Source organism: Musca vetustissima, unplaced genomic scaffold, assembly GCF_032173495.1.
Source record: "Musca vetustissima isolate MV318-11 ecotype Yass unplaced genomic scaffold, APGP_CSIRO_Mvet_v1 utg11155, whole genome shotgun sequence".
Classification (NCBI taxonomy): domain Eukaryota; kingdom Metazoa; phylum Arthropoda; class Insecta; order Diptera; family Muscidae; genus Musca; species Musca vetustissima.
This window is the reverse complement of record NW_026873372.1, coordinates 76,878-84,562: the sequence shown is the minus strand read 5'-3', so window position 1 is coordinate 84,562 and position 7,685 is coordinate 76,878. Positions and strand designations below refer to the sequence as shown.

General features: G+C 36.6%; 1 pseudogene; it reads right to left on the bottom strand.

The window, feature by feature from the left end:
• Positions 1-4,669: 4,669 nt before the first annotated feature.
• LOC133324863 (uncharacterized) lies at positions 4,670-6,265 on the bottom strand (annotated as a pseudogene).
• Positions 6,266-7,685: the final 1,420 nt, after the last annotated feature.

Genomic DNA, 7,685 nt, shown 5'->3' with positions numbered 1-7,685 from the left:
AAATTTGTCATTTAGGCTCGGTTCGAATTAGGGGACTAAATAATCGCTTAATATTTTGCCTGTCAGTAGAACCAGAATTTTGTGTGAAAAATCTACCCCAGAAGAACATAGACCGGAGAAGTTGGTTGTATTATATATTGCAGGTGTGTATGTATTCCGATATTGTTTAGAATTAGATGAAGTTGCGGTTATTGTCAAGGACGACGCTTATAATTTTCCGTGATGATCTAGGGTAAGAACTAAGATCTCTTAACCTCTAATTGGTTAAGAGGGTTCAAATATCGCGACATATTGCCAAGGCTCGGAATATTGATATATCCGCAGAAGGCTACGCGTCTCCGCCCACTGTTAATAACTATTACGATTTTAATATTTTGAAAACTTTTTACACGAGTTAAGCTAATTAAATATGCAAATAGATCCGAAGATAGGACTTACATGTCCCCTGCTTCTAGCACCTCCCCTATTTGATAATCCAATTGTACCTACATCATAAAGGATCTGCATTATTAAAAAAAATTGATAATTTCTTTTGAAGCGTATTGAGTAATCGGACCACTGCGGTCTATAATGTCTCCTCACAGATTTATGTCAGACTTAATGAATTATTAAATACCACATAAGCCTTTTTTACATAAAAACATCAATTTAACTGTATTTCAGGACCTTTCATGGGAAGAAAATCTTCCCTAAGATAAAATAAAAACATATTATACAGACTTTAAACAACTGAAATTTAATATGAAAGCCGTTTCAGTAAAAATATCGATTTTTACTTGTGTTTATTTTCCTAACTAATTATAAATCTTTCACATTCTAAACAAGCCATCATAAATCCTGTCAGTTTGAGAGTGAGTTATAAATTAACAGTAAATCTCATTTATTATGACCTTTTTGTGTGACAAAAAAAAGCATTTTATGACGTAGACATGGAAATTTAATCGCCATATTAATTTTAAACGAAAGAAACGACCCTTTGACCATTAACCTGCCTGTAGGCTGAAGGCAATAGAAATGCTAAATGTTCTTTCTAATATATTAGTTTGTAGATGGTGGTGGTGGTAATTCCTTTAATAATGCCATTGATTCTTAATGATAATGGTTATTTACTGGCTAGCCATTAAAAAGTGAAAACCTAACGAAGGGTCAATCTATTCGGCCAGACAATGTGACAGCGGTCTGAATTAGAGCTTAGGAAAAATTACCTTGTAAGTGGATTTTTTATTGTTATTTAACTAATTAAACGTAATTACTTACTTAGCTGGCTTGTTACAGAACGGTTGTTCCATAAGCCGAGCTTAAAAAAGATTTCTAAACGCGTCGGTCTTGTGCGCAAGTCAACCATTTTGGTGGACTACTGATACGGGAACCATCAGTAGACTCATTTTTATATGCCTTTTGAGCTGGGGCATTTTCATTCATCCGCACAACATGGCCTAGCCACCGTAGTCGCTGCAGCTCAATACGATGCCCGCGTATAAATTGTAAAGCTCGTGGTTCATTCGACTCCGATATTCACCGTCGACGCAGATCGGCCCGTAGATCTTTACGAGAATTTTTCTCTCAATCACCCCAAGAGCTGCCTCATCTGCTTGCGCAAGTACCCATACTTCTGATCCATATATCACAATTCTTCTCCGAATTTCAAAACTGATGTCATTCGTTTTATTTATGGCGGTACAAAAGTATATAAAGTCTTTAACTACCTCGAAGCTATAGTTCTCAAGTTCCACAGTTGGTCCGAGTCTACTGGACGTCTTGCGCGTTGATACCACTAGCTTGGTCTTCTCGCCGTTTACTGCCAGACCCACTTTGGCAGACTCCTTTTCAATTTGTTCAAAGGTGGCTGTTACCGCTCGCAATGTTCGACCCATTATATTGATGTCATCGGCGTAGGCGAGTAACATGTGTTGTTTGGTGTACATAGTGCTATTTCTGTTCACCTTTGCGTCTCGTATGACCTTGTCCAGTTGGATGTTAAAAAAAGGTCACACGACAAACTGTCACTTTGTCTGAATGCTCGTTCGGTAGTGAAGGGCTCCGATAGGTCCTTTCCTACTTTAACTGCTGACCTTGTGCCACTTAAAGTTATCCTGCATAGCCGTATTAATTTTGCAGGAATGCCGACGTAGACATGGCTTTAAATACCTCTGAACGGATAGGGCTGTCGAATGCGGCTTTATAGTCGACAAATAGGTGGTATGTGTCAATGTACTTTTCGTGGGTCTTTCCAGGATTTGGCACAGAGTGAAAATCTGGTCAATGGTGGAGTTGCCAGGTCTGAAGCCGCATTGGTATGGTCCGATGATGTCATTGACCATTGGCTTCAATCGTTCACACTGCACACATCTAGCCATATTGTGCTAATCAGCTGGTGCATGCTCCTGACCAGCATCTGGCCACCAGTTTTGAATAGTTCGACTGGTAACCCATCGGCTCCTGCAGCTTTGTTGTTCTTGAGCCGATTAATTGCTTTTATGACCTCATCTTGGCTAGGTGGTATACACTCTATACCATAATCTCTCATTGATTCTGGAGTATCTTCTTCATCGCCACTATTTGATACTAGAAGCTTTTCGAAATGCTCCTTCCAGATCCTCAACACGCTGTCTGTATCTGTCACCAGGTTTCCTTCTTCTTCTCTACAGGAGGATGTGCCCGCGCCAAAGCCTTCGGTTTGGTGTTTTACTCGTTGGTAAAATTTCCGGACTTCATTCTGACTCCTGTACATCTCGATTTGCTCACGCTCACGTTTTTCATGTTCGTTCTTCTTTTTTTCTGAAAACACGTTTATTCTCTCTCCTTTTCTCCCGATAATTCTCTATCGCGTTACGTGTTGCTACTGTCTGCAGGGTTGCCCTATACGCTGCGTTTTCACATCAGTAGCACCTTTGCTGCAACATTAAAACGGGTGCGTACCTTGGCTGCCACAAGGTAATGGTCCGAATCGATATTCGCTCCTCGGATCGATCGGACATCTAAAACACTGAATGAATGCCTTCCGTCTATCACAACATGATCAATTTGATTTCTCGTTACTTGATCAGGAGAAATCCAGGTGGCCTTGTGTATATCGAGATGCTTGAATCTGGTGCTGCTAACTACCATGTTTTTTGCTGCCGCGAAGTCAATCAACCGCATGCCGTTGTCAGATGTTTCTTCATGAAGGCTGAATTTTCTGACGGTGGGGCCAAAGATATTTTCCCTTCCGATTTTTGCATTAAAATCTCCTAGCAGAATTTTAATGTCATGGCCAGGGCAACGGTCATATGCTGTTTCTAGCCGCTCTTAAAATATGTCTTCGGTCTGTTCATCTTTATCTTCGGTCGGAGCATGGGAGCAAATTAGACTGGTGTAAAAGAACTTCGCTTTTATACGGATTATAGCAATTCGCTCATCTACTGGAGTGAATCTGGACACAAGGTCTTTTATTCTCCTGTTAACCATAAATCCGCAGCCAAATTCATGTCTCGTTTCATGGCATCTATAATACAGGGCGTAATCGTCTGATTTACTTACGCCTGTCCCTTTCCATCGCATTTCCTGTAAGTCAATAATATCGGCTTTGTACCTCATGAGTATATCCGCCAAAGCGAACACTGGGTTTTCCGAGAGTGGGCAACTAACCCGACGCCTCAACCCATTTTTTTATAGTTCTTATGGGTGATATAGCTTCCATATAGTTTCGTCCGATATTACTGCCAGTGTTTGTCGATTGAGACCACTGACGAAATTTGGCATCGGGTATGGAATTTAGTCTAGAATATTTTGTGTTAAGGTTGGTTGAAACCAGGTTTTATTTAGATATAGCTCCCATATATATTTCCGTTCGATTTTATGCAAAAATTGCACCGATAAGTATATGTTTTCTATTTGTAGAAGAAGTAGTAAAGGCTTACCGAAGGTCCTTCTACCTATATAAGACCTATGGAAGATCTTTCACTTTATGGAATATGTTTCTCGACATAGGTCTTAATATCTGATATATAGCAGACATTTAAACAATTACTAATCTTCAGAATACATATAAAAAGTATTCTAGACCTTTCGAAGATGTTTTATTTACAACAGACCTATTTTAGCTTTTCAGACTATAAAACCAGTAAAACCGATTTACGTTAAATCGGACGAAAATAGTTATGGGAGCTATATCTAAATCAGAACCGATTTTCACGAAACTTAGCACAGCACTTAATTCAGTACGACATGCCAAATTTCGTGAAAATAGAAAGATATATAGGGACGTTGGTGAACCCTTTACATTAAATCGGACGATTCTATGAATACTCTCAAAAGCAACCATGAGTCTATCTCGTTTTCTTTTGCTTACAAACTTATGCACACAGACATAATACTCCGTACCACAGTGTGGTGAAGGGTTTTTTTTACCGTCATCATTATTATTACTTTTTTATTGCTATATATTAACTAACTAAAATTATCACAATATACAATAAATAATATTTTTCCTTTTTTGATTTGCTCGATCGATATGTGCCACATTCGTTAGCAAATCAAAATTACAAAGCATCGATAACCAGAGTACTTAAATAACTAAAAATAAATATAATATCCTATTGCCTAAGTTAAGAAAGAGAATCACAATCACAAACTGAATAAAAAAGAAAAGAAAATATTGACAATCACAATCCATTAACATCTTCCTCCTCTATTTAATTATAATATAATAACCACCACAAACATCACAATTGCGTTTAGAACCGCTCTCCGTATCCGATGACGACGACGATGATAATGGCGGTATCGGATTCAATGACTGGAAATATTCTGCGACACCCTGCACTAGTTCATCCTTCTTATTATCCAAATATTCATAGCTCAATTCGTATAGTTTTTCACCGCAAACGTAAACATTTTAAATAGGATCATTTCCGTTGTTAGGAATGTGTTCTGCTGTTCGTCGATAACATCGACGCAGGTATTGACAAATAGACGCATTTGATTGAATATCAGTTGTATAACTGCCTCTGAAAAATAAATGCCCATTCCATTGAGGACATCAATGAGATTGTTCGAATTTGCAATATGTTTGACAAACTCCGAACCATAGACTTTGGCCAACTCAATAAAATTAAGTTGTGTTATCTCTTTATTTGTTACTTCAACTGCTAGACCAGGTGACTTTTCAAGAACCACTGTTCCAATAGCTGAGATTGTTGTTAGGAAACCAATTGGTGTCAGATTTTCGCGTAAGAGATCAAACTTATTGCCGTTTTGTATTGTAAAACGGATAGATTCTTCTGCAACTAATGAAAGACCAGCTTTAATATTAGTTTGCAACAAGCTTCGCAATGAATTTCCACCAATGTTTCCCAACTGTGATGTTATTACCATATTGTTTACGGAATTTGTTAATAACAATAATGAAGAACCGAATGCCATAAGATCGCTAAATTGTAGATCAGCTTCATCTCTGAAATAACGCGTGAATATGTCATAGGTTGTCAAAATAAATTTGGTACAATTTATTAATGTTGGTGCGCTATTTACCGCCTGAATTGACATGTTTGCTGTAAAAGAAAGTGCTCCACCATTCGGAACAATCATGTAAGCACCCAAAGTTGCAACAGACGATGTCAAACAAATGACATTTCCGCTTAAATTCAAGTTGGCCGAAGTTTTAGTTGCCGTACCATGACTAACTTTATCGGACATCCTCTGATAATCACGTAATGTCCCATAGGTCTTAGCACCAATGGTCAATAGCGAAAATATCGGATGAACCAAAGTAGTAGCCTGACCCACTGCAGACACCGGTGAGAATACGGCATCCATTTTTGCTAGGCTTTTTCTATGATACGCAGGTGTAAGGCAACACTCTAATTGCTCCATGTTGTTATCGTCCAAGCTATAGCATCCATTAGCTGGTGCAACCATAACGCCAATAGGTAATTCATTATTTTTTACAAAATCATACCAATTTTTATATATACGAGACTGCTCGTCTATAAATATCATACAGCAGCCCGAACTGCTGTTCGAATTTAGACATCGTCTCGTACGAAATATGGGATGTATGGAATAATTATGCGACAATTTTGCATTCTCTACATCAGTATCTGATGTCACTATTACGTAAATAATAGAGTGTAATAGAACGCCATTTGTATATTTTCTCTGTTGCCAAATATTTTGAAACAATTTAGCTCGGATTTCTTTGACGTTAACATTGTGTCTTCGTGCTCTGCGTATGTCTTGTTTGGATGCATAAACCGTTCTGTCATCCGGAAACATATATTCCAATTTTTTGTTGAACTTCAATGGCTGCACGCAATTCGAGAACTTTTGTACTTTGTTCCTCTACTTGATCTCTCGCAAGCATTTTATATATATGTGAAAAATATTAGCATTTTTTCATTTCAAAATCACATCACACCAATGACATTTACATTTTCTTCTTGTTGTTTTTGTTATCTTATATAATAATTTTGATACTTTTCCACAAACCGTAGACAATCACAAAATGACGGACGCATACACAAACATTATATTGTCGTATGTATGTGATCATTAACTTTTATTGCCGATAGTTTGAACAAATTTTATTATAGATCAATATAATAAAACAGTACAAAACGCTTACAAGTTAAAATCACTACTGGAACAACAATTTTTTGGGGGGGACAAATCACAAATGCACAATCACAATCACAGACATATTGCACTTTTCACGACTGAAACAAGTTTACGACTGTATAAACATATTAAAAATATTCTGTGGAAGTCTTATCAAAAACCTATCTATAGAAGACCAATTCAGAGTCCTAAATGACTAATGAAAAGATTTATTTTTACAGATTTACTACAGAAGGAATTTTATCTGAAGAATGCCCGTTTAATATATTCTATACTTGAAAGATCGATGCAATATATTCCATTATTTGAAGTTCATTCAGAAGGCAAAATTTATCTTTCCATAGAAGACTTTTTGAAATTATTCTGCCAATAGAAGATATATGTAAGTTCTCTTGTCTAAATAGGCCAATCCGAAGATATAACAAACCTATAGAATATCATTTATTTATGAAACAGGTATTGGAGAGTTTTTATATAAATAAGATTTATGGAATTCATTCTATAAATAATTTGTACATATAGACGTTATTCATAGTTTCTTTATTAATTTACATTATTAAATTTGAAAATTTATTTAACCAAAAATGTGTTCCCCTATTAACGAAATAAATCAATTTTGTTTCGCTCCCCCCTAAAATAACCAACTGGTTGTCATAGCAAAGAAACCGCCTATAGCTTATTAAATTTAATCAGCTTTGATATGAAAACCAAACATGACACAAACAAGTGAAGCTGAAAAAATCATCAATAATAAAATTTCGTATAAAAAAATTGAATGTTGCAAGTAATGTCGGAATAGCGAGAAAATGAAAAATAAAATGTGCTGCACAAAAGTGTTACGTACACAGAGATACAAAAGCGAGTGAAATTAATCTTCATACGAAAAAAAGATTGCTGTGGTTTTGATATCTGGGATATTTTAATGTAAAAATTTTGGTCGATTTACTGAACATTCACCGAACGCAGAAGACTCCTCATAAAAAAAGCCAATAAGACATCTTATAGAAGAGGACGAAGTTTTCTAGTAAAACAAGAAGAAACAGTATGCTTATTGGGCATCTATAGGTCATTTTTAGAGATGGTATTTA